The sequence below is a fragment of the Caretta caretta genome, chromosome 12 (genome assembly GCF_965140235.1).
Source record: "Caretta caretta isolate rCarCar2 chromosome 12, rCarCar1.hap1, whole genome shotgun sequence".
Taxonomy (NCBI): Eukaryota; Metazoa; Chordata; order Testudines; family Cheloniidae; genus Caretta; species Caretta caretta.
Genome location: NC_134217.1, coordinates 16,789,859 through 16,816,100, shown reverse-complemented (window position 1 = coordinate 16,816,100; position 26,242 = coordinate 16,789,859). Strand labels below are relative to the sequence as shown.

At 42.8% G+C, this 26,242-nt stretch overlaps 1 protein-coding gene across 4 annotated transcripts in view; it reads left to right on the top strand.

Annotated features, from left to right (window-relative positions):
- The window catches only part of ADCY7 (adenylate cyclase 7), a 121,635-nt gene that overhangs the window by 14,072 nt on the left and 81,321 nt on the right, over positions 1-26,242 (top strand). The window contains exon 1 of one of the 4 annotated variants that reach the window (XM_075118368.1): positions 25,121-25,156. The exons of the other annotated variants lie outside the window; for them this stretch is intronic. The gene's annotated coding sequence lies outside the window, so the exon portion shown is untranslated. Of the gene's footprint in view, positions 1-25,120; positions 25,157-26,242 lie in introns of those variants that run through there. 4 annotated transcript variants of the gene reach the window in all.

Genomic DNA, 26,242 nt, shown 5'->3' with positions numbered 1-26,242 from the left:
AGGCCTTATGGTCCTGATTCTTCAAGGTGTTGAGTGCTTCATGCAAGGTGCCAAACACGGTTAACTCCTTCAGCATCAATTGGAGTGGAGGGCACTCAGCACCTTGTACAGAGTGAGCCTAACAGCTCACAGGATGGAGGACTTTAATGCTGAAGCAAACTTGAGTTGGAGGCAGTGAGAGGAGAAAAACATTTATACAGAGAGAATAGTTGGTGAGTTGTGTGTAAGTGTGTCTCCCATCAACCACTGCTGTAGTTAGGGTGACCAGACGTCCCAATTTTTAGGTCTTTGTCCCGCGTCCCGACTGATGCACGGTATTTGTCCCGATATTGCAGCTTTGGCTGCTCTGGCGTTTTCTTTTTCTTTTTTTTTTTTGCTTCGGCAACTCCGGTTGCTGCTTTTTTTTTTTGCTTCCCCCATGTGTCCCGATATTTTCTCAGTTTCATCTGGTCACCCTACCTGCAGTTGAAGTTAGATGGGGTTTAATAAGAAATATGTCCTAGCAGCAAAAATATGTCCTAGCACAGATCCAGCTTGAATTTCCTCAGGTTGAGTGGGAGTTTGAATCTGGGATTTGGTTTACAAGCCTGTTTCTAGCCTAATAAGCTGCCTGCCTGGTTTTGCACTTTAGCCCTATTTTATAATGGCTTCAGTCTATTGCAACAGCGTTAGTATTTAGCAAATATGCAAAGAGAAATGTTGAAAAACATGTGATGGGTGCATATATTTGTTTAAATGTTGATAGATTTGAAAGTTTTGTTCCAGGGTGAAAGCCCTTCTTTAAAACAGCTTTAAAAGAGGAAAATCAGATGGATTGATTCAGGTACTTTTTATTTTAATCTATGTAAATGCTTAGCATCTTGTTATATTAACTATAGGCGAAAAATGGAGTATTTTCATAGGTAGTCATCAGACATGACCCGTGCAGTTTCCAACCGGGTAATCAATTTAATGGATTGACATTTGAGATAGACTATTTCTGTGGAATAAGGTGTTATAGGTTACTGGCATGACTCATTTTAGTTAGACATCTGGACGAGAGGTCAGTGTGTATAGATAGAGTGTGCACTTGGTACCTGCTGGGAATACGAGCACCTCTGACAATCTGGCTCTCAATGGGGGAAAATGAGTTCATGAGAAAATGATTTCAAACAGTTAATTTTACAGTAAATTAAAATGTTGGCTCTAATCTCCTTCCCCTTTTCCCTCCTGATGCTGCCTATGAAAGAGGACTATGTCAGGCATACATGGGGTTGTGGGGTCAGTATGTGGGAGGACAGCAGCTCTGTGGTATGTTCCCCCTTACTCACAGAGGGGTTCTAGAGGACTGAGGATGCTGGTCCAAAGAGGCCTGTTAGAAGCAGCAGTAAGACTGAGTTAGTTGAACTGAGCAAAGCCCATCTCATTTTTGTCTACATCTTGGGATCAACACCGGTACAGCTACCCCCACTGATGGCTGAATTGAGGCTATTTCTGAGCACAGTATCTCTTCCTCTCTGAAAGTGGAACCTGAATGTGAAGAAATTCAGTTTTTCCCCTAAATCAGCACGATCTAAAAGTAATTTCAGATGTTCATGAACTTGTTTAAGTTTGGCCTCTTGGGGCCCAAGTCTGCTCTTTTATACATCTGATGTCAAGCCATGTCCACACTACCACCTTTGTCAGTACAATTTCTCTCTCAGAGGTGTGAAAAAAACCACGCCCCTGAGAGACATAAGTTACACAGACAGAAGCGCCGGTGTGGAATAGCTACCGCTGCTTATGGCAGTGGCTTTATTATGTCGACGGGCGAGCTCTCTCCTTCTGACATAGAGTGGCTATGTGAGCAATCTTACAGCAGTGTATCGGCACAGCTGTGCTGCTGTAAGCTCGCTAGTTGTAGACATGGCCTCAGTCTCGCTGAAGTCAACAGGAGTCATGCATATGTATGAAAGGGCAGAACTGGTTCTCTTTGGAATAGCCTAGAAGCATAAATGTGGTTTTGCTGTGAGAAGTGGCTCTGTAAAATGGCACCTTTTTTACTCCGGGTTTGTATTCAGAGGCACAACCAAATGAGGTTTGATGTCTGCTGGCGCTGCAGAAATGCCACTCTGAGCAAGTGGAAGTGAACCGGATTGTATTCCGGTTCAAGTATCATCAACAGAATTGTCAGCAAAATTCCAATTCTTTTCACAGATGAAAGGGTTTGTGTATTTAACTCTGCCTGTACAGCAGGAAACTAAATGTAAAAAATATTTCAGTGTAGCTTTTTTAAACTGATCTGTATTTTTTTTGACAAGTTCCTGATGAGCATCCTGTTTCAGATTTAGTCATTTTTATTTTTAGACTGTGCTCCGCTTAGCATGTGCATAGTAACAACTGCCAAAAAAATCCCTAACCCTCCCACCCCTTAGGATATTACAAACAAAAAAACCCCCCTCTTTGTCCCACTGCAGTGACAAATGTGTTGATTCATAATTGTGCTGCAGGTTAATGAAATGCATTGTGTTTGGATGTAACATTCAGTTTTTCAGTGTTCTTTGCCTGCATGCGTTTGAGATTTCTACATTTTGTAAAGTAATTAAATTTAGGAGTTACTCTGAGATTGTGATTTAAAAAAAAATATATTTTTTTAGCTTCAGCTTCTAAGGGAAGTGGAAAACAATGCAACTATCTGAAAAATCAAAATGAGATTCAATGGAATATTTGTATTTATAGTCCAACAAACGTGCATAGTGCTGGACAGACAAAAGGTCCATTCGCCAGAGAGCTTACACGTTGTTAAATTACGTATATATTCAGAACTCACTTACCGTTTTAGAACACCCTGTGGCAGTATGGGTAGATTCCTCCAACAGCACTGGTTGAGGGGATTAGCTGGATGATTCTGGTATGATGATGACCAGTGAGATAGTTTCCATGGTGGTATATAAATTGGCTTACAGTGGAATTCACAGATAATGTACAGTAGAACCTCATAGTTATGAACAGCTTGGGAATGGAGGTTGTTCGTAACTCTGAACAAAATATTATGGTGGTTCTTTCAAAAGTTTACAACTGAACATTGACTTTATACAGTTTTGAAACTTTATTATGTAGAAGAAAAATGCTGCTTCCCCCCACCCCTTTTTTTGTAGTTTTCATTTAACACAGTACTATACTGTATTTGCTTTTTTGTGTGTGTGTCCCTGCTGCTGCTTGATTGTGTACTTCGGTTTCCAAATGAGGTGTGTGGTTGACTGGTCAGTTCCTAACTCTGGTGACAGTAACTCTGAGGTTCTACTGTACTGAAAAGGATGATTGGGGAAATCTTGTTTTTCTTCATGTTAGTGTTGCAAAGCTCTTGGTAGATTTAAAACACATTGTGGATTGATTTGCACTGGCCTTGGCTTCACTTGCTATGAGCGTTTACAAACCATATCCAGCCAGAGTTCAAATGTGGTTGCAGCCAAACTGTTTTCTCAGACTAGCCCTAAATACTGTTTTTGAACATGGGATTAACCTATTTTGGTCTCCATCCACACAGCCTGGCCAAACCATTTTATAAACTGGTTATTAAATAATGTCTAACCGTAACCAAGTGTGCTTAGAACAATTAGAATAGCAGAATAATTAGACAATTAAGGAAATAGTAATATTGACACAATAATTGGACAGATAACTCATTCAGGCTTTAACCTATGTTCTCTATCCAGTGATATTCTTAAAAAATAACTCTAACATCTGGATATCTTGGACTGGTTCCTTTGTGCATCTAACATATTGCTCTTGTACATGTCCTTCTAGCTTGAAATCGTGCCAGTCCCCCTGTATGTAAAACTAAATTTTTGGAACCAGATTATGTTTTTGGAGTCGTGTTGTTCCAAGGTGCCAGGGATATTTCATTGTGCTCCCCTAGTTTTGTATAGATGAGTAGCTACTGCAAAGTCCCTGTACTGTGAAAATATAGCCTTGCAGATTTCAGGGCAGAAAATTAGACAACAGTAATTTAGTATTGGTTATTTATATGTTTTTCTATAATGGGGGAAACTTTTTACAAAGCAGTGACCTGGGAGGAGAGAGAGTTTTAATTACTGTGTTGAAAAAATCATGAGTCAAGACCCCAAAATCATGAGTGTCTTAAAATCCACAAGATTTTAGAAAAAATAATGTTGGTACTTATTTACCTTCTCATTTTTTGAGCCTTTATATAGACTCGCTCAAGGTTTTCTCCACCCCTCTGAGACCTAGAAACTTACCCCCCCCCCCTTTTTTTTTCTTAAGTAAAAATGTCATCTTTAAATAATCACTCCAGGAGCTGGTGCTGTAAGAAAACTACCACATATTGCGAGACGCACTCTAAAGCCGTTGGCGTCTCCAGCACTGCCCTTGTGAACGATGTTGATGAGTTTGTGTTGGCTCTTTCCTTTCTCCACAGGGAAGTCAACTGATTTGCAGGACGTGTTGATGTGACACAACGCTGCTCCATCTTCCAGCCTATGAAAATATCTATGCAAATGTATACAACTTGAGTGGTGCATGAAACAGAAACATTTGGCAAGGGCCATGTACTGTAGCATGTGAGATGTCTTTGTATGGATACTGCTACTCTTTTGTACTCGTAACGTAGCGCATAGTGGGAGTGGTTTGAGTGTATCTGAGCTCTGAACAGGAACTGGGGCTGTGGCTGGTCATGGGTTGTGGTGCAGAAACAAACATCTGTTTGTGTCAGCGCATTTCATATCTAGCATTTTGCAGTAGTTCCTGCCAGCGTAGTGCTATTCTTTTATTCTGGATTTACCAGCCTGAAACAGTGAAGTTATTCTGGGCTCAAAAAGATTTCCATGCACTCTGTTTTCTTTAATATGGCTTCTACTGAATCCTCCCCAGCCTCACTGTGCTTGTACCAAAGACAACTGCAGAAGTCCTTTCAGTTTGTACTGTGGTAGATCAGGCCTACTCCAAAACCCAGAGGCCCACACAGAGGGATAATGAAAAGGTAAAATGGGAACTAGTTCCATTGTTTTCAGTGGGGCTGGTCATGGAGCAAGGTTCTGCATAAAGCTAGGAGGATCAGAACCTAGGGCCTGGAACTTGCACTGGATAGTGTGAGGTTGGATGTTACTCATACTATGAGGAGCCCTGTTGAAGTCAGTGGGACTCTGGAGGGGTTCAGTAGTAACAGTTGCAAGATCAGAGCCTAAATGTCCATTCCTCATGGCACAAACCACATGCAGAGACTGGAGTTTACAGTTATCTACAGGTGTTTGTAGCTGTGAGCACAAATGCCTTTTTTTTTAAAAAAAGTCTGTGTATATATATTGTATTTAATAATAAATGATATATCATTTATATTATTGTTTTCTGCTCACCTCACTCAGAGAACAGATTTCTTGTATTTTCAAAAATATTTTCCTGTGGGCTGAGATCAAGCATGGAAACACCAACACAAAAGGAGAGGGTTTTTTTCTTTAATAAAGAAAACAAAAAAACACAAACAAATGAGCAAACAAAAATTAAGATGAAAGTTAATTTGCTCCCTTAACTATAACATTTGCTACTGTAAAGGTTATGTCTGTAAATCTTCAGTAATTCTGTATTTGGTCTGGATCATTAAAGATGTTGATTTGTATTCATTGTGATACAGCATGATTAATTTTTAACCATGACAACTGTCGTGTGTCATCATTATCTAGTGTCCACAATCCATGCAAATATCTGTGTGGAAATTTACCTTTATCTTTTGTGCTTGGAGATGGGAGGTTGCAACACAGCTTTTACTATCATGCTATCTCGTAAGTAGGGTTGCATATATCTATTTTTGGAGTGGAGATCCCAGTTTGATTTTAGTTATATATATAAAAACTTATTTAGCTTATTTATATATATAAACTTAATTTTTATACAACCAATAATGATACCATATATAAATAAAAATATGGTACTATTATTGGTTGTATAAAAATTAAGTTTTTACTTCAAATGGCTTCCTTTGCATTTAATATCCTGTGCTGATGTAGTAGAGAGTTTTTCTCCTTCCAACATCCCAAGTTTACTCTACTGGTTTCAGTAATATTGCCATTGCTTTCAGTAGAGTAATTCTTTCAGATCTTCTGCATCTCATTTTTGGCTTCCATCTCCATCTGACAGTCTTGTGTGAAATAAAATATCAATCTTTGGTTGTCATTGAGCACATTCAGACATTTTAGTGTTTTGCTTTAAAATTAACACCTAGTCTTAAAAGCATTGAGTTCTTTGTAATTTTTATATAGTAAAACAGGTTTTGAAAGTCCAGTTGGATTTAATATCCATTTATTTTTTTCAAATGTTTCTTGTGCCTCAAAAAGCTTAAATGGATTCTTAAACAAACCTTCATGAGGTAGTAGCGGCATGTGTGTATGCATTTGTGTGTCTATGTACGTATAGCAAATGGCAACCCACTTTCAGTCACTTGAAGAGCTGGTCAGAAATTGTTGACAAAATAACAAACAATGGAAATGAAAATGTCCCTAGTTGTTTATGGGGGGTTTTCCCCCCGTTTTCTGATCTGCTTTATGCTATGCTGAGGTAGGCTGGTTTTAAAATGGTGTTCAAGAAATAAAAGGATCAGTGTCCCATTACCAAACTCCTGAGACATTCTTTTAAGTGTTTACAGTTTTTTTTAGTATGTATAGTTAAGAAGGTAGTTTTTACCTGTTTTATGTAATGAATTAGGTAATTGAGGATTGCATATGGATTACTTTTGTCCTTCCTCTAGCGCACTGGGTATTTGGCTTCTGGCAGAAGCAGGATGGTCTGATACACCTATGAGCATAGGATTTGTCATACTGAATACAGTGGTTTCTGCCGGAATTGTAAATTTTTGCCTTTGAGTATTCACTTTCCTTTTGGGTACTACTGAATTTCCTAATGTAGCTTTGTCATAGGTTATGATTAAATTGTCTAACTTTAGACGAGGAAAACGTTCAAGGGACACCATCAATTTGACTATTACATTTTCCCCTGAAATCTTTTACATTCGTGTGTGTGTGAGTTCAAAACAAATGGCATTTCAATTTGATGGAACTATAAATGACATCTCATGCTAGGCTGTGAAGTACATGTAAAATTCTTGTAACTTGATGCTTACCTAGGGATGCTATATGCAAAATAAATGCTATAAGTTTTGAAATCATGTTAAAAACTGTTGATAACTTCCACTTTGTTTGTGGGCAAAACTTCCATTAACTTAAATAAGAGAATGACGTAGACCAGCATTTCTCAAATGTGGCCACCGTGGCTGCATGCGACTACCAGGAGCTTTTCTTGTGGCCACAACCTCATGGGCTCTGATAGAGGGTGAGGGGCAAAGTAGTGGGCACCCTCTTCCCTGTTGTTTCTGGATGCATCGCCTTGTGTTGGTTGCTGGGGCTGCCAGCAAGGTGGCTCTGCCCCCCTCTGGAGACACCTGGGGCACAATGCTGGAGGAGCAGGCAGTTGGTTAGTTCCCCACCTTCCCAGGAATGTTGAGACCCAGGCTTTGGACTCCAGTCCCGGGGTAGCTGGGGTTTAGGCTCCAGGCCCTGGCCGTGCAGCTCCATGGTCCGTTCCTGGCCCCATCCCCAGCTGCAGGGCTTCGGGCTCCAGCCCCCTGGTGCCTCCCTTTGCCTCCCGCTTCCCCATTGCCCCTAGCCTCCGTTGCTTTCCCCAACCCCCCATCCAGGGCTTAATTTGTCTCCAGGCTTGCAAGGGCTGAGTAAGTCTGCTGTGAAAAGTGATACTTGTATGTTTGGTAATTCACTTTTCATAACTGATTTACTAGCTAACAATAAATAAATTAGAATGATTTGGACATGTTTATGGGCACATTTATTTGTTTTTCCAAAATTTTATTAAGTATTTTAGGAAAAATTTTAAGAGCGTTGACCAGCAAGAGTTGATGGCCACACTCTGAGGCCTCCAAAACATTTGTCCTGAGAACCCATGAGTTGAGTAGCACTGTTTAGCTCAAAGAATCCCAAAGAAATTTTACAAACTAAACAGGGATCTCTGTCTCCCTCCCACTTCCCTCCCTGCACTGAAATGCAGATACTTCTGGGATGCAACACATGGACAATTTAACAGGTCATACCGTCATACTGCAGTTTAGGCCTGGAAGTGAAGAACACTCTCCACTTGGAATTGCAAGTGTAATTTCAGGTAGGCAGAAGAGAGAAAACATTATGTAGAGGTGAAAGCATAAACCTGGCAGTCAGGAGACTTATATTCTGTTCCTGGTGTGACTTAAGGCAACTCAGCCTCTTTGTGCCCATGTTTCCTTATATAAAAAATGGGGACAGTAATTCTTTATTTGCTGATCTTTGGGATCCCTGGATGGAGACAGAAAGTGTTATAGAAATGAAAATATTATAATTTGCCAGAGGTGGAATTTGTCCAGGATACTGGCATCGTGTCCTTATTCTTTATGAAAAGTAATGTGGGTTTTTAAAATAAGCACAAGTGGTTAGGTGAAGTCTCAGCTTTATGTGCCATGTGAAAGTCACCACCTACAGCAGCACAGTGCCTCCACTCTAAGGCACTGATTCAGTACCCATTCAGAAGGAAGAGAGCTACTTCCAGAATCACGGAGACCGCTCAGTGTAGAAAGATGACCTAATTCTGATTCTGCCTCCCAGACTGTGGATTATTCTAATTCACTGCCCCAGCATTCACAAACTGAGGACAAGCTATTCTCCATTCAGGAGCTCCCTCTGTTCACTCCCCTTTCTGTGCTGCGTATATCCGTCAGATGCTAGCTTGTTTTCAAGGCTGTATGCAGGGACTTTTCATTTGACTCTGCTCATCTCTGACTGTTTTTTTCCCCATCCCTTTTCCATCATCTCTCGTCATTTAAGTTATTTTTTCTTTTCCTTTCTTTGGCAGAGCGGTCGACTCTGTCTGAGTCATTGAGTAACCATTTATGTTCTGAGTTAAAATAGGGAATTGCAGAACTACCCTGACTGCATGCTTGGCAAATCCATAATACTGGAGTTTTCTTGGGGGGGCTGGTCCTTGTTGCTGGTCTTTGTCCAGCAGCTTTTTGAATGGTATCTGGTCTCATAGGGTAAACAAGATCTGAGGAACTGGTAGACAGATTTTCCGGGAGAAAATCAACTGAGGGGGAGGTTACAAGGGTTTCCTCTTTAGATTTCTGTTGAAGCTTGGTGATTTGAACTTTTTAATTTATTTCCCACCTTAATCACTGAATCACCATGCATTCGCCACAGTTTGAATACTACTTTTGAATTGAATGTCCATACAAATGAAACTGTCTCTCACTTTGCCAGAATGTTGCTTTTAGTGTATATTTGAGCAGTGTAATTGCCCTTTATAAAGGGATGAATTCTTGATGATGATTCATGTGGTGGCCAGACTTGTACCTAGCAGGCCTGCTGAAAGCAATTCTGGGCCCCAGGGCAGAACAGTCAATGGGTCCCCATGCATGCACAGGCTGCGGATGCGGTCCACCTGACATTTGGGCAGTGCTGCGTCTGCGCTGGCTGGTGCCCAGCGAGGTGCTGGGCGCACTGTTCTGGCATGGCCAGGGCTTCCACATGCCCGCCCGATAGGGTTGGCAACTGTCTAATTGCACAAACCCAAAGACCCTTGCCCCGCCCCCGCCCCATCCCTTCCCTGATACCATGCCCTGTCCTACCCCTTCTCCGAGGCCCTGCTCAGTCCATCTCACTCTCCCCTACCCTCACTCACTTTCACCAGGCAGGGGGCTGCAGTGCAGGAGGCGGTGCGGGGTGCAGGCTCTGGGAGGGGGTGAGGGATGCGGGGTGTGGGCACTGGGAGGGGGTGAGGGAGCAGGCTGTAGGTTGGGGCAGGGAGTTGGGGTGCAGAAGGGGACGGGGGGGTCAGTGCTTACCTCGGGCGGCTCCCGAAAGCAAGCAATGGGAGCTGCAGAGACGTGCTCGGAGTGGGGGCAACGCGTGGAGATCCCCTCCCCAGGGGTCGCGGGGACAGGCCTGACGCTTCCGGGAGCGGTGCAGAGCGAGGGCGAGCAGGAAGCCTTCCTTAGTCCCATTGTGCTGCCAGAGGCAGCCGGGTGCCCCTGGGCACTTGCCCCCTTTGCACGCCCCCCCCCCCTTTGGCAGGCCTGGTATCTAAAGAAGTTGTGGCTCCCTTGTCATAAGGTTGGAAGGAAAGTCCTAATTGTATCCCTCACCCCAAGCTACACATCCTATTAAGTTGTACTGATTTGGTTTACTGTTGCAAAACCAAACTTTCTTTTCCAAAGCACTATGTAACAAACCCCAAATGAAAGAACTGGTCTGTCCTGTAATAGCATTTTTGATGTAGGCTCTGATATGCTGCTGTTCCATACGTAAACTCCCCAGCTCTTGATGTCAACAGGAGAGCTGCATGCACAGTAGGGATAGCAGAATATCAGTCACAGCCTAGGTGTGGAATGTTTTAATTGTTATTTCACATGGTATTTTAAAGGCCAGAATTGTTTTTTCATAAATTTTCCTCAAGGGATAATTTGTGAGCCAAAGTAAGACCAATTGAAATGCAGTCCAATGGAATTATGAAAATGCCAAAAATGATGTTTACTGTTGTGTTAAGAACAGTCTAAATTATCTGTGCATAATAGGTAATTATTCAAACTTCTATACCCCTCAGAAGTGACTTATGAATATTAAGCTCACCTGTCAACACCATTTTGGAAAAAGTGGTGTTATCCCCATTTTACAGCTGGGGGAAAAGGAATACTGAAGCTGGAACATGCCCAAGGCCACACTTGAAGTCTGTGGCACTGGCAGGAATTAGAACACAGCTCTCCTGAGTCCTTTGCTTTAACCACATGGACCATTCCTGCTCCATATGGTCTGGTGGCTTCTGAGGTTGTTAGACCTCATGTGTGTGCCCAGAATGGAGAGATTGGATTACCAAGAAGTTCATTTGGGAATCAGTTACACTCTAACCACAGGATGTAGTTGTTTAATAATTCCTTGAGGTGTGCGTGTGTGTGTGCGCGCTTGTTTTTGGGAAGGGTGGTGGTTTAGGATTTGATCCTGCATGGTACTGAGCAGTTTCAAGTGGGACATTAAATTATGTACTTAAACAGTGGCCCCTTTCATGAGAGGCTGTAAGGTGTAGTGGATAAGGCAATGGACTAGGAGTTTTGAGAGTGGGTTATGTTCCTAGCTCTGCAACTGATCTTATGTATGACTGACTCTCTGTGCCTCTGTTACCCCGCTCTTTGTGTTGTCAGTTTAGACTGTAAAATCTTTGGGTCACAGCTTGTCTTTTAGGAACATAGGAATTACCACACTGGATCAGATCTGAGGTCCATGCAGTCCAGTATCCTGTTTCTGACAGACACTTCAGAAAAAGCAATAAGAATCTTGCAGTAGTCAGATGTGGAATAATCTGCCATCTACGTTAGGCCACATCCTAATCTTTTAATGATAAGAGAGTGATTTAAGCCTGAAGTTTGAGGTTTAATATCCCTTCCAGAATGTTTGTCAAGTAATAACTATAACTCTGAGGCCTTGTCTACACTACGAAATTAGGTTGAATTTATAGAAGTCGGTTTTGTAGAAAGCGTTTTTATACAGTTGATTGTGTATAAAATCCCCCACACAAATGCTCTAAGTGCATGTAGTCGGCGGAGTGTGTCCACAGTACCGAGGCAACCATTGACTTCCGGAGCATTGCACTGTGGGTAGCTATCCCACAGTTCCCGCAGTCTCCGCCGCCCATTTGAATTCTGGATAGAAATCCCAGTGCCTGATGGGGCTAAAACATTGTTGTGGGTGGTTCTGGGTACATATCATCAGGCCCCCCTTCCCTCCCTCCCTACGTGAAAGGAAGGGCAGACAATCGTTTCGCGCCTTTTTTCCTGAGTTACCTGTGCAGACGCCATACCACGGCAAGCATGGAGCCCGCTCAGCTCACCGTCACTGTATGTCTCCTGGGTGCTGGCAGGTGCAGTACTGCATTACTACACAGCAGCAGTTTATTGCCTTTTGGCAGCAGACAGTGCAGTATGACTGGTAGCTGTCGTCAACGTAGTCCAGGGTGCTCTTTTAACTGGGCGCCTGGGCAAACATGGGAGTGACTCAGCCAGGTCATTTCCCTTTTAAGTTTCATCTCATGGCGATTCAGTCCTACCGGCAGTGCACTGTCTTTCAATCTGCAGCCAGCAGAAGATGATGGCCAGCAGTCATACTGCACCGTCTTCTGCCGAGCACCCAGGAGATGACGATGGCTAGCGGTCGTACTGCACAGTTTGCTGCCGGCAAGATGTATAAAGATAGATGAAGTGGCTCAAAACAAGAAATAGACCAGATTTGTTTTGTATTCATTTTCTTTTCCCTCCCTCCGTGAAATCAGTGGCCTGCTAAACCCAGTTTTGAGTTCTATCCTTGAGGTTTTGAGTTCTATCTTTGAGGGGGCCATCCTGTTTCTCGCAAAGCCACCCCCTTTGTTGATTTTATTTCCCTGTAAGCCAACCCTGTAAGCCACGTTGTCAGTCGCCCCTCCCTCCGCCAGAGCAAGGGCAAACAATCGTTTCGCACCCTTTTCCCTGGATTGCAGTAGCAGACACCATAGCACAGCAAGCATGGAGCCCGTTCAGCTCACCACAGCAGTTAGGTAAACACCTCGCGCATTATCGTGCAGTGTATGCAGAACCAGCACCTGAAAAACCAGGCGAGGAGGCGACGGCAGCACGGTGATGAGGACATGAACACAGATTTCTCTAAAACCGCGCTCCCCCGCAATTTGGAGATCATGGTGTTAATGGGGCAGGCTCATGCTGTGGAACGCTGATTCTGGGCCCGGGAAACAAGCACAGAGTGGTGGGACCGCATAGTGTTGCAGGTCTAGGATGATTCCCAGTGGCTCTGAAACTTTCACATGCGTAAGGGCACTTTCATGGAACTTTGTGACTTGCTTTCCCCTGCCTTGAAGCGCAAGAATACCAAGATGGGAGCGAGTGGCTCACAAGCGAGTGGCAATAGCCCTGTGGAAGCTTGCAACGCCAGACAGCTACCAGTCAGTCTGTAATCAATTTGGAGTGGGCAAATCTACTGTGGGGGTTGCTGTGATGCAAGTAGCCAACACAATCATTGAGCTGCTGCTATCAAAGGTAGTGACTCTGGAAAATTTGCAGGTCATACTAGATGGCTTTGCTGCAATGGGATTCCTAACTGTGGTGGGGCTATAGACGGAACCCATATCCCTATCTTGGGAGCGGACCGCCAGGGCAGCCAGTACGTAAACCGCAAAGGGTACTTTTCAATGGTGCTGCAAGCACTGGTGGATCACAAGGGACATTTCACCAACATCAACGTGGGATGGCCAGGAAAGGTTCATGACGCTCGCGTCTTCAGGAACTCTGGTCTATTTAAATGGCTGCAGGAAGGGATTTACTTCCCAGACCAGAAAATAACTGTTGGGAATGTTGAAATGCCTATAGTTATCCTTGGGGACCCAGCCTACCCCTTAATGCCCTGGCTCATGAAGCTGTATACAGGCACCCTGGACAGTAGTAAGGAGCTGTTCAATATTGGCTGAGCAAGTGCAGAATGGTGGTAGAGTGTGTATTTGGACATTTAAAGGTGCGCTGGCTCAGTTTACTGACTCACTCAGACCTCAGCGAAACCAGTATTCCCATTGTTATTGCTGCTTGCTGTGTGCTCCACAATCTCCGTGAGAGTAAGGGGGAGATGTTTATGGTGGGGTAGGAGGTTGATGCAAATCGCCTGGCTGCTGAATATGCGCAGCCAGACACCAGGGCAGTTAGAAGAGCACAGCAGGAAGCGCTGCGCATCAGAGAAGCTTTGAAAACCAGTTTCATGACTGGCCAGGGTACTGTGTGACACTTCTGTTTGTTTCTCCTTGATGAAAACCAGCCCCCTTGGATGACTCTAATTCCCTGTAAGTCACCCGCCCTACTGCCTTCGATCACAGCTTGCTTGCAAAGGAAATAGTGACTATCCTTTAAAAAAACATGTATGCTTTATTAATTGATTATAAAAATAGGGAGATAACTCACAAGGTAGCCCGGGTGGGGTGTAGGGGAGGGAAGGAAAAGGCCACTTTAAAACTTCTTGAATGACAACCTTCTGTTGCTTGGACTGTCCACTGGGGTGGAGTGGTTAGGTGCCCGGAGCCTCCCCCCCCCCCCCCCCCCCCGCCTCCCTCGCGTTCTTGGGAATCTGGGTGAGGAGGCTATGGAACTTGGGGAGGAGGGAGGGCGGTTAAACAGGGGCTGCAGTGGCAGTCTGTGATCCTGCTGCCGTTCATGAACCTCCACCAGACGCCGGAGCATGTCCATTTGATCCCGCAGTAGCCCCAGCGTTTCTTCATGCTGCCTCTGATCTTCCTGCCGCCATGTCTCCTCATGTTAATCAGCCACCGTCCTGTACTCTGCTATTGTGTCCCTTCACACAGCTCTTATCAGTGCCGGACGACTGCATGAGCTCAGAGAACATTTCATCGCCTGTGCGTTTTTTTTCACTGCCTTATCTGAGATAGCCTTTGGGACGGAGGAGGGAGGCTTGAAACATTTGCAGCTGCTGGAGGAAAAAAGAGGGAGTGAAGTATTTAAAAACATACATTTTACAGAACAATGGCTATACTCTTTCACAGTGAACAAGACTGTGGGTATTCACATTACATAGCACATGTGATTTTGGTACAAGGTCACATTTTGCGTCTTATATTGAGTGCCTGCGGCTTTGGTGTTAGAGATCACACACGCAGGGCCGAGCAACAGAATTTGGCTTGCAGGTGGCCATGGTAAGCCATAGTCTTTCGGCTTCTGCAACCTTCATAACAGCAGTGCCCTCCTTTCCCATACCAATCAAAGCCTGTTGAGTTGGCCATTTAGTGCTGCAGTTTTCCTGTTAACGTGCAGCAGCAGAAACCAAACTAACCCCCTCCCCCATCCAATTCTCTGGGATGATCGCTTTTCCCCTCCCCCCACCACGTGGCCAGTATCAGAGAAGATCCCTGCTAGCCAAATGCGAACAGCTCAGCGCCAATGGCCCCCCCTCCCACCGCGTTGCTAACTGCGGGGAGGATTTCTTTTCAGCCACAGGCAAACAGCGCAGTAGGAACGAGCACCTCTGAATGTCCCCTGAATCAAATTCCCCTATTTCAACCAGGTTACCATGAACGATATCACTCTCCCGAGGATAACACAGAGAGATAAAGAACGGATGTTGCTTGAATGCCAGCAAACGCCGGGACCATACACTGCCAGGCTTTGTCATGCAATGATACCAGATTACTTGCTACTAGCATGGCGTGATAGTGTCCTACCATGGAGGACGGAATAAGGCTGATCTCCCCAGAAACCTTCTGCAAAGGCTTTTAGAGTACCTCCAGGAGAGCTTCATGGGGATGTCCTTGGAGGATTTCCGCTCCATCCCCAGACACGTTAACAGACTTTTCCAGTAGCAGTATTGGCCACAAATGCATCCCAAGTCCTCAGGGCTACTTAATCATTAAAAAACGCTTGCTTTTATAACATGTATTATATTTTAAAAGGTACACTTACCTGAGGTCCCTTCTCTGGCTTCGTTCGGTTGGTTGGGTATTTCAGTCAGGGTGATAAAAAGATCCTCACTGTCGGGGAGAACGGTTTGCTCTCTCCATGCTCGTCGTCCTCCTCCTCATCTTCCCCATTTGCAAAATCCTCAGCCATGGCAGAGAGTACCCCATCATTGGAGTCCACGGACAGGGGTGGGATAGTGGTGGCGGCCCCCCCCCCCCAGAATTGCATGCAGCTCAGCGTAGAAGTGGCATTTCTGGGGCTCTGTCCTGGAGTGTCCATTTGATTCTTTGGTTTTCTGGTAAGCTTGTCTGAGCTCCTTAAGTTTCACGTGGCATGTGTGTTGCGTCCCTGTTCTAGCCTCTGTCCCTCATGGCCTCTGAGATATTTTGAAATGTTTTGGCATTTCATCTTTTGGAACGTAGTTCTGATAGCATGGATTCCTCTCCCCATAGAATCATAGAATATCAGGGTTGGAAGGGACCCCTGAAGGTCATCTAGTCCAACCCCCTGCTCGAAGCAGGACCAATTCCCAGTTAAATCATCCCAGCCAGGGCTTTGTCAAGCCTGACCTTAAAAACCTCTAAGGAAGGAGATTCTACCACCTCCCTAGGTAACGCATTCCAGTGTTTCACCACCCTCTTAGTGAAAAAGTTTTTCCTAATATCCAATCTAAACCTCCCCCACTGCAACTCCCCCATACAGCAATCAGATCCAGTACCTCCCATTCGGTCCATGCTGGAGCTCTTTTTTGATTCTGGGACTGCATGGTCACCTGTGCTGATGAGCTCGCCTGGTCAAACAGGAAATGAGATTCAAAAGTTCCCCAGGGCTTTTCCTGTACACCTGGCCAGTGCATCTGAGTTCAGAGTGCTGTCCAGAGAGGTCACAATGGTGCACTGCGGGATAGTTCCCGGAGGCCAATACCTTCGAATTGCGTCCACACTAATCCTAATTCAAAATGGCAATGTCGATTTCAGCGCTAATCCCCTCGTTGGGGAGGAGTACAGAAATCTGTTTTAAAAGCCCTTTATGTTGAAAAAATGGCTTCATTGTGTGATGGGTGCAGGGTTAATTTGGATTTAACGCTGCTAAATCCGACATAAACTCATAGTGTAGACCAGAATTTAGTATTCTTGTTATCCACAAAAATGTCCAATCTGTTTTTGAAACTTGCTGAGAATGTACTATGAAGTCTTAACTACTTCCTATGGCATTGAGTCCCAGAGTTTAATTTCATACCATGTGATAAAGTGTTTCCTTTTATAAATTTTGAATTTGCCATCTTTTAATTTAATTGAATGTTCCCTTGTTCTTGTGTTGTGAGACAGGAGGCCAAAACTCCTTATCTGCCTTCTGTTATACCCTTCTTATTTTAAATTCTGTAATAAGGACCACTGTTGTTTTGGTAAACAATCCTGATCTTTCTAATTTTCAGATGATAGATTTTTTTCCTTAGTTCTAATAATTCTTGTTGCTCTTCTCCATCTGATTCTGCAGTATCCTTTTTGAGATGGTGGGGATAGGGAGTACATTACACAGTACTCAAAATGAGGGGAGAGCATTGGTTTATATTATGGTATTATAATACTGTTAATTTAGAGTTTTGTAAGGAGTATGACTACTTTAATTTTTCCTTCTGGTGTGTATTACTTTTCATATATCAACATTTAACTTCATTTGCCACCATATTACCCAGTGACCTAGCTTGGTTAGGTCTCTGAAGTTCTTTACAGTCCTCTCTGATTTTGGACAACATAAATAAGTCTGTATCCTCTCCAGATTTTGCTAACTCATTACTCACTCCCATTTCTAAATTACTAATAAACATATTAAACAACATCGGACTTGATATGGAACTTTGAGGTACCCTACTGGTAGCCTTTTGCCATGGTGAAAATTGACCATTTAATCGTACTCTTTATTTTATCTTCGAGGTGGTTTTTGATCCATGACAATACTTAGCCTCTCACCCCATGACTGCTTAGTTTCTTTATTAGCGTCATGTGAGAGACCTTATCAAAGGCCTTTTGAAAGTCTAAATAAATTATGTCAACAAGTTTTTATCCACTAGTCTATTGATGTATTCAAAACAACTCTAATAGATTAGTGAAATTTTTTTATTTGCAGAAGCCATGCTGGTTAGATCTTATCATAATCTTCCAGGTGCTTCATTATTCTATTTTTAATTATTATTTCAACCAGTTTGTCAGGTACAGATGTAAAGCTGGCTAGTCTGTAATTCCCTGGGTCACCCCTTGTGTCTTCTTTTAAATTTTAGGGACAGCATTTTCAACCTTCCAATCCTGTGGAATAGCAGGTGATTTTAATGAGAGGCTATATTGTTAGCAGCTCAAATAGAATCATAGAATATCAGGGTTGGAAGGGACCTCAGGAGGTCATCTAGTCCAACCCCCTGCTCAAAGCAGGACCGATCCCCAATTAAATCATCCCAGCCAGGGCTTTGTCAAGCCTGACCTTAAAAACTTCTAAGGAAGGAGATTCCACCACCTCCCTAGGTAACCCATTCCAGTGCTTCACCACTATCCTAGTGAAAAAGTTTTCCCTAATATCCAACCTAAATCTCCCCCACTGCAACTTGAGACCATTACTCCTTGTTCTGTCATCTGCTACCACGGAGAACAGTCTAGAGCCATCCTCTTTGGAACCCCCTTTCAGGTAGTTGAAAGCAGCTATCAAACCCCCCTCATTCTTCTCTTCTGCAGACTAAACAATCCCAGTTCCCTCAGCCTCTCCTCATAAGTCATGTGTTCCAGTCCCCCAATCATTTTTGTTGCCCTCCGCTGGACTCTCTCCAATTTATCCACATCCTTCTTGTAGTGCAGGGCCCAAAACTGGACACAGTACTCCAGATGAGGCCTCACCAATGTCGAATAGAGGGGAACGATCACGTCCCTCAATCTGCTGGCAATGCCCCTACTTATACATCCCAAAATGCCATTGGCCTTCTTGGCAACAAGGGCACATGGTTGACTCATATCCAGCTTCTTGTCCACTGTAACCCTTAGGTCCTTTTCTGCAGAACTGCTGCCAAGCCATTTGGTCCCTAGTCTGTAGTGGTGCATGGGATTCTTCCCTCCTAAGTGCAGGACTCTGCACTTGCCCTTGTTGAACCTCATCAGATTTCTTTTGGCCCAATTCTCCAATTTGTCTAGGTCCCTCTGTACCCTATCCCTACCCTCCAGCGTATCTACCTGTCCTACTTCATACCTGAAGTCTTTCAGAATTCTTAGATGTATACCATTTGGCTCAAGTGACTTATTGCTTTTTAAATTTTCAGTTTGTTCCAGTGATTCTTCTTCTGATAGCTCAATCTCTGATGATACCTCATCTTTATTTCTGGAAAAGATCAGGTCCAGGGTGGGTATTGTTGTTAGATATTTGGTTGCTTGTGTGTATTTTCCCTGTGTGCTGCTCCAGCTCAGTGCAGACAGCCAGCACAGCAGACCTCGAGCGAACTGCCCAATGACCACAAGATCCGTTAAGGTACGAAGGCACCAGGCTAGGTTTATTGTCGGCGAAGCATGGTAATAGCACCTGGCAGACTCTACAAGGATATTAAGACCTCTATGCCGTGACAATGGATGCAGCTCGGTGAATGGTGGGACTTTCCGTTCCCATGTCAGCTGGACAAAGATAGTCCCTCTGAGATAAATCTTTATACACTGGCCTGATACAAAAAAATTACGTACTGCCTTTGCCGTAGTTACTGCCCCCCGATGTGGCTGGTTATCACCCATCACCTTGTACATGTTGGTTCAATAAAAACATTTTTATTACGTACTGTCATCCTGACTTTATCCTTTAGGAGGGGGTCAGTGTGTTCCTGTTATCCTTGGGGAATGTTTTTGTACCACCTTTGATATTGAGATGTTGTGGTACCTCTTGATATTGGGCAAACTGGTTGAAACAAGAGTAAAGAGCAAAATTGTCAGACACATAGATGAACATAAATTGTTGGGGAATAGTCAACATGGTTTTTGGTGAGGCATGATTTCCTTTACAATCTACTAGCATTCTTTGAGGGGGGTCAACAAGCATGTGGACCAGGGGAATCCAGTGGATATAGTGTATTTAGGTTTTCAAAAAGCCTTTGACAAGGTCACTCACCAAAAGCTCTTAAGCAAAGTAAGCAGTCATGGGATAAGAGGGAAGGTTCTCTCACAGATTGGTAACTGGTTAAAAGATAGGAAACAAAGGGTAGGAATAAATGGTCCGTCTTCAGACTGGAGAGAGGTAAATAGTGGTGTCCCCCAGGGGTCTTTACTGAACCCAGTTCTATTTAACATATTCATAAATGATCAGGAAAAAGGGATAAACAGTGAGGTGGCAAAATTTGCAGATGATTCAAAACTAATCAAGATAGTTAAATCCCAGACAGACTGCAAAGAGCTACAAAAGGATCTCTCAAAACTGGGTGACTGGGCAACAGCACATGAAAGCTTATGCTCAAATAAATTGGTTAGTCTCTAAGGTGCCACAAGTACTCCTTTTCTTTGTGCAAAATGGCAGATGAAATTCAATGTTGATAAATGCAAAGTAATGCACATTGGAAAACATAATCCCAACTACATATATAAAATGATGGGGTCAAAATTAGCTGTTATCACTCAAGAAAGAGATCTTGGAGTCATTGTGGCTAGTTCTCTGAAAACACCCACTCAGTGTGCAGTGGCAGTCAAAAAAGCAAAAAAGAATGTTGGGAATCATTAAGAAAGGGGTAGATAATAAGACAGAAAATACCATATTGCCTCTATATAAATCCATGCTATGCCCACATCTTGAATGCTGCATGCAGAATGGTTGCCCCATCTCAAAAAAGATATATTGGACTTGGAAAAGATTCAGGAAAGGGCAACAAAAATGATTAGGGGTATGGAATGGCTGCCGTATGAGGAGAGATGAATAAGACGGGCTTTTCAGCTTGGAAAAGATATGACTAAGGGGGGATATGATAAAGGTCTATAAAATCATGAGTGATGTGGAGAAAGTAATTAAGGAAGTGTTATTTACTCCTTCTCCTAACACAAGAACTAGGGGCCACCAAATGAAATTAATAGGCAGCAGATTTAAAACAAACGGAAGTATTTTTTCATACAATGCACAGTCAACCTGTGGAACTCCTTGCAAGAGGATGTTGTGAAGGCCAAGGCTATAACGGTTCAAAAAAGTACTAGGTAAATTCATGGAGGACAGATCCATCAATGACTGTTAGCTAGGATGGGCAGGTTTGGTGTCCCTAGCCTCTCTTTGCCAGGAGCTGGGAATGGGCGACGGGATGGATCACTTGATGATTACCTGTTCTGTTCATTCCCTCTGGGGAACCTGGCATTGGCCACTGTCGAATCTCTGTGCCTTACTGTAATACAAATAATTAACAACAACAGCATGTTAGGTGAGGGAGGTTTGGGCTTCAGTAATTCTCACGCTAAATTTATACAAAATGCTTCCATGAAATCTGTGAGGGTAAATCGTGTGTGTATTCTTTAAAATAGCCTAGACTGACAGTGTTGCTTAATTGTTGGTGTTTCTTAAATAAAATCATAGCAGTTCATAACCTTTGGAATGTGAGCTAAGTTTTGCTCACTAAAGGATTAAAAATGAACTCTCCAGTATCTAACCTTCGACATGAAATTGCAAACAGTAGGTTGAGTGTAAACAAGGCTCTGATTTCAGTTCTTGTGCCATGTGGAAAAGCAGTAGACACTGAGATTTAAAAGCATGTCAGCAATGCTGGATACGTTGAAACCTATCAGTGCACTAGAGATAATACGAGAAAATCACGGAGTGTTTCTGGTGTCACACTGAGGTTGACTGTAAAGGAAAAAACGCACATTCAAATTTAAACTTCCTCTGTTTAAGAGACTGGATTGACAAAATATTGCTCCCAAGTGATCTGTACTCTGTTCAGGGAGTCAGGTAATGCAGATGTATCTAGGAGATGAGCGTATAATATATTACATTTGTGGGCAGGAAGCTGAATAGCTCAAGGAGTTCAAATGGAACAAAAAATTGAAATGAAGCAAGGAAGATATTGAAGCTCAATGAGTTACAAGAAGCAGGAGCTGGATTGCTCCATAATGCTGTGCTTTGGTTCTTTTTAAAATAGCTTAAATTATAGAATGTGATGGTCCTTTAACTTCTCTTGTTCTCTCTCGTGTGCATATGGCGTCGAGAGAGCTGCTGCACCCCAAGCCCGTCATCCCCGGCCCCACCCCAAAGACCTCACCCCCCCACCCTCTGCCCCAGTCCTGAGCCCCCTCCCACACACTGAACCCCTCATCCCAGTCAGAGCCTCCTCCTGCACCCTGAACCCCTCATCCCTGGCCCCACCCCAAAGCGCTCTGCCCCAGCCTTGAGCCACCTCCTGCACTCCAAACCCCTCATTCCCAGCCCCACCCCAGAGCCTGCACCCCTAGCCAGAGCCCTCACCCCCCCAGCGCTGCAAGTTTCAGCGCTGTAAAGTGCCAGTGTAGACAAGCCCTGGGTTTTTCTTTTCAGTTTCAAGTTGTTTCAGTGTTTTCCCATTACCTTTAATGTTCCACCATTGTCTGTATCTGGCTGGACAATGCTAAGTTCTTGGAGCTGGTTTTATGTAAACACCTGGCCTGGGAGGTGCCTTCCCTGCCTGATTGCCTCACCACACTGCTGTGAGGTGATGATGCAGTTGCACTATAGTTAAAATTACAATTTTCTGCATCTATATACATGCATACATTCGTGGCCATAACCTGTATACATCTCTCTTAATGATCTCAAGTTCAGGGCATTACAAGCTTTCATAAAAGATCTTACTTGGCATATGTTTATACACCATAACATTGTCTACAATCGGTTGACTCAATTGCTTATTTTTAGGGTTCAGACCACCCTTTTTTCCCATTGGGGTGGCTGGACCTTGACTGTCACACCTCCTCTTGTGAGTTTGTTGGTGGAGTTTTGTTCATTGGCCATGACGTAAACTTCACCTCTGTCCCCTCTTTTCTGGACAGGGTGTCGGGTAGCTTGTTCTCCAACCCTCAGTATGATTGATCTCCATATCATATTCCTGCGAAGCTATGCTCCAGCGTGGCAGTCTGAAGTTTGGTTCCTTTTGTTTCATGGAGAATTCTTTTGTAAAGTATTTACAATTACTGTTGCTGAGAATAATTTTGTATCGACAGTTGAGTGGGAAAGTGTATAACTTTATCAGGATATGGAAAAAGTATATGTGTTTGAGGACCTGCTTTGGATGTTGACCAATGATGTGTCATTAATGTGCATATTTAATTTTTTTTATTTTCCAAAATGTTTTGTGGTGTGTATATATTTTGAAAATACTGCTGAAAGAATAGCATTTATTTTTGTTCAGCATTAAGCTTGTTATGGTAAAATATACTACATCTACACATGTGCGCACACACAACATTTACACTTGATAAGAACACTATGCCCAGCGCTGTTCCCGATAAACCAAATGAAAAACCACGTTTTAGCACGTAGAGACAGACATAAGGTAAATATCAACATTTCTATTCAGAGTCATTTTTAATGAGCTCTAGTTTAAAAGTGACTGTTTCTTCAAAGACTAAAGAAAATCATTGAACTTGGTGTAAACGTAACAAGTCTCAAGCCAAAGTTATGGGGGTGCTAAAATAGGGATTTATCACAGAAGTTGGCTGAAACTACAATTATACAGAGGCAGCTGCCTCTCCATAATACTGAAGATAGTATTCAGTACGGGAGTCATGTTATCGTACTATGCCAGTCCTATGTAAACTGCCCATACATACTTTCTTCATGACTCCATCCCAACTTTTGTATAGACTGGTTTAAAAAACACAAAAACTCGTAGAACTGAGATCAGTTCTGAAGTAGGCTTGTGGGGAGCTGTCATAAATATAAAGGGAAGGGTAAACATCTTTAAAATCACTCCTGGCCAGAGGAAAAACCCTTTCACCTGTAAAGGGTTAAGAAGCTAGGATAACCTTGCTGGCACCTGACCAAAATGACCAATGAGGAGACAAGATACTTTGAAAGCTGGAGGGGGGGAGAAACAAAGGTTCTCTTTGTCCGTGTGTTGTTTTTGCCAGGAACAGAAAAGGAATGGAGTCTTAGAACTTAGTAAGTAATCTAGCTAGATATGTGTTAGATTCTGCTTTGTTTAAATGGCTGAGAAAATAAGCTGTGCTGAATGGAATGTATATTCTTGTTTTTGTGTCTTTTTGTAACTTAAGGTTTTGCCTAGAGGGATTCTCTATGTTTTGAATCGGATTACCCTGTAAGGTATTTACCATCCTGATTTTACAGAGGTGATTCTTTTACTTTTTCTCTTCAATTAAAATTCTTCTTTTAAGAACCTGATTGCTTTTTCATTGTTCTTAAGATCCAAGGGTTTGGGTCTTTGTTCACCTATGCAAATTGGTGAGGATTTTTATCAAGCCTTCCCCAGGAAAGGGGGTGTAGGGTTTGGGAGGATTTTGCGGGGAAAGACGTTTCCAAGCGGGCTCTTTCCCTGTTATATATTTGTTAGACGCTTGGTGGTGGCAGCAATAAAGTCCGGGGGCAAAAGGTAAAATAGTTTGTACCTTGGGGAAGTTTTAACCTAAGCTGGTAAAAATAAGCTTAGGGGGGTTTTCATGCAGGTCCCCACATCTGTGCCCTAGAGTTCAGAGTGGGGAAGGAACCTTGACAGGGGTATGCTTTGAACTAATTGGAAGATTCCACAGCTGGTAACCATGCAGTGCTTGAGTAATTCTCTTTGTATTTTTTTAAATATTTTTAAACAGTTATTACAGCAAGTATCTTTAAAGTATCATTCATGTTTTGAATAAAAAATAAACTTACAGGTCAGGATAGCAAATACATCTCATAACTGGTTTTGTTTGACTTGACTTTTTCCTTTTTGTCATTTCCTATTCCCTTTTTCTTCCCTCCAATGTATTGTTAACACTATTGACATAAATACCATGTAATTAAATTTGTGTTTCCAAAATGTAGTTAATACCATGCCAGTGAAAGTTCAGTCAATGACCCGATGTCTTGATTAGATCTGGTAAGGATCAAATAAGTTTGGAAATGTGTATTGTGAATCAGACAGATGTTACAATTGGTCCAGTATAAGCCTAGGGTTTATTAATACAGACACTATCTATCCTGTATTCAGTATTGTAGTTGTGTTGGTCCCAGGATATTAGAGAGACAAAATGGGCGAGGTAATATCTTTTATTGGACCAACTTCTGTTGGTGAAAGAGATGAGCTTTTGAGTTTACACAGAGCTCTTCTTTAGGTCATCTACACAGTTTGGGATTTCTATAGATTTGGGATATTAATGGTTATATAAAATTTGTTAATTTCTGTAGCTAGTAAAATATCCCTAAAGTTAACACTTAATTGCTGTGTTGTCTTGTTCTTTTGCTATCTAATCCAATTCTCAAATCTCGTTGGACAAAGGAAAGGTTTGCTCTAATAAAATAACAGACTAAATGTGCTGTTGAAGAATAAAGAGAAATCTGCTTTATATTAAAACTTGGCTAAACAAAGTTTGTGTTTTTTAACGTTACTGTTTAATATGGATTAGTCACTTCTATTTCTAATTTTTTGTCTTAGGTTCTGTAATTGCAGCAAAGTATTGGCCCATTCAATACTACGTAAATAACATTTGGGTAAGTGTGAAAACCAGCTGCTGTTACAGCACCAACGTGCAGTGCTCCTTATGTAACTTGTTAAATCTTCTTCAGTCAAAGTGAAATTGGCCTGCAAACTGTTGCTAGGGAAATAGGTGTCTGTGGTTAGTGCTGAATGCAGAGTGGTTTGTCTGACTTGCAGATCAGAAAGTGGTTTAAAGTACACAGGCTGCATGTCGCTTTATTTCCTGAAACTCACCTCTCTTGATGAGCAGCAAGACACAGAATGCTAATGTTCCTTTGTCTCTTGAAAGCTGTTCTTCACAAACATACATAAAACCTTTTTTTTTGTTCTGTCCTGTAAACTAAAATATTTTGTATATTTCTCACACTTGCTACTTTTTTCTTTTCAGTGTCTTTATTTGCTGTTAAATACTTGTTGGGTCTGATCCTGCAAACACTTTTTTGCACATGAGCAACTTCCCCATTTGAACATAAAGTTGTTCACATGCATAAGTGTTTGCTAGAGCAGGGGAGCTAGTGAACGTTGTACTTTCAGTTCATCATAAAAATTCCATGTACTGTAATGAGACTGGGTGGAATCTTGGCCCTACTATCACTGAGAGTTTTGCCACTTATTTTAATGGTACCAGGGTTTCACCCAATAATATCCTTTTCCTAGAGGTAATTTAATGTTACAAGTAGAGGTTGCTGCATTAGCTCCCTTAGGAAACTTTGAATGTCTCAACCTCGGGCTTGGTCTACACTACCAATGTATGTTACGTTGGTATAACTACGTTGCTCAGAGGTGTGGAAAATCCCCACCCCGAGTGATGTAGTTATACCGACCTAACCCCTGGTGTAGACAGCGCTCTGTCAACGGGAGTGCTGATGGGAGAACCTCTCCCGTTGGTGCAAATAGCATCTTCGCTAAGTGCTGCAGCAGCGCAGCTGCTCCAAGCTGGGGCGCTGTAAGCATAGACAAATCCTTAGACACCCAGCTCTTTTAGGATGTTTTGGAGAGCCCACACTGAAGTGTTACATTGATTTGGAAAGATTTCTTGTTCCTGGAATGACCGAGAAATCTATCACTGAAGCTTTAACAAAATGCCTGAAATGTGGTCA